Source organism: Arachis ipaensis, chromosome B04 (genome assembly GCF_000816755.2).
Source record: "Arachis ipaensis cultivar K30076 chromosome B04, Araip1.1, whole genome shotgun sequence".
Taxonomy (NCBI): Eukaryota; Viridiplantae; Streptophyta; class Magnoliopsida; order Fabales; family Fabaceae; genus Arachis; species Arachis ipaensis.
The window spans coordinates 6,762,638-6,764,683 of NC_029788.2; positions in this window are offsets into that span (position 1 = coordinate 6,762,638).

A 2,046-nucleotide genomic window follows, 5' to 3' on the forward strand; every position below is an offset into this window, starting at 1 on the left:
ATTGTTTAATTACCATAACAATGTATTTATTTGCAAATAATTAACTAATAACATTAAAAAACCTATATTAACAATTAACATGCGTTTAAACTCTGTCCCAATGAGCAATGAGTTTTATACATATATGCTTTTGTATACAAATTAAAATCATGGATGTGAGGAGTCTTGAGAATCAGATCAGGTCATGTATGGTGTTATGTTTGGAAATATGTAATAATAAATTCTCCATGGTAGGCTGCCACATTATTATTCATTATTTGACAATACAAGGCGTGTTATAAGAAGACAAGAAAACATGGAAATATGGAATAAGCAGGAACTGTTGCACCTCTATTGTAGATAACATTATTACTCAATGACTAATCAGTCCATAGAGACAACCCTTACTTTAATTTGAATATCTTCTCTTATCCTGTTATCCATATGGGAAATGGTTCACTCTTACCACACCATGCGTCAAACCTGATGCACCTAATTCCTATCCGCCAATCTTAGCCTGATTCAACATTTATATTGGTAGCCCCAATGCTTGTAGGCTAATTTTTTTTTATATGACACCAACTGTGGTGTAATGCTGGGTTATGGAACTATGGGGAGTTTTATACGGGTGTGGCGACGTTCAGGTGAAGAGAAGTAATCGGACGGTCCGATTTATTGCAGCTGAAAAGGGATACAAATCGGACCGTCCGATTTGTGGTTCATGGAGGGCAGTGCATGGAAATCGGACCCACCGATTTCATGCTTAACGTTCAAATTTTTCTTTTGCACAAGGAAATCGGACCCAACGATTTCTTGGCAAGATGGAAAAAAATTTTGGAAGCCATGAAATCGGACCCAGCGATTTCTAGGTGCCACACTTCCGTCAAGCATCCTGCGCTCCCATAGTGCGGTTATACACCACCACTAACCCAATATCAAAAATAAAAAAGTGATGCTTGTAGTAGTTTTGTATGTGACGCAATTAATAAGGTACACATGATATGCATGAATCTATCTATCACAATTTGCTATTATATTGAGTTGACATGGATGCTGTCTTTTGCATTGCTACGGATGGAGGCTGCAAATGTGCAGTTAAATCATGCTCTTTCGGTGCTACTGGAACTTTGGAACTTTTAACTTTAGTAGTTAGAAGCCCCTTATTCGCTTTAAATTAGCTTTTAATAATTTGTGATGTCAATTTAATTTTGGAGGCCACTCAGATAAACACGCCTAAAACATCTTTTTTTAAAGATGTTTTTATATTGTGTTTTAATTGGTTTCTAATCAAGTAAATTAATAAATTTTTAGTGAAATTTATATTTATATTAATAATGGTATATAATTAAAATATAATTAATTTTAAAAATAGAAAAAACAAAAATTAAATTAAATTAGATATTTATGTATACTATATAATTAGTATTTGTCAAATATAGTACTTAGAAGTGCAATGGCTAAGTGGCAAGTAGAAGTTATTTTTGCTCCAAGGTTCGAGACCTTGTGGAGACATTTTAAAATTTTTTTCAAGCAGACCAGTTTGGTTAGACCGGTTTGCACCGGTTCTTACCAGTTCACACCGATTTTATTCCTTAAACGGTCCAAAGAATAAACCGAACTGGACTATAATCCAGTTCTAGTCCGGTTCACTAGTTTTCTGGTCGAACCAACTGATCCAGTTCGATTTTTACAACTATGGATATAATAATGGTAATTAAGTTGACCATTCAGTTGTTTTAATGATAATTAAAATCTAATAATAGTTTATAATAAAAGAAACATTCTTTTGCAACAATGAACCTATAGTAATAGTTAGGGGTGTTCATAGATTAGATTATATCCATATAAATCTACAGTATTTATCCGTATCTGATCTGTAATTTGAGAATATGATCTGATCTGTAAGATGATCGGATTGGATCGAATCGGATCCACACTCTAATCAGATAGAAGTAAATATGTTTAAAAAAGTAAACAAAAAAAATTATTGACTTTTTTTTATAAAAATAATTTTTTTTATATTTTTTATTTTATGGATATATTTGATATCTGATCCAAACATAAAAA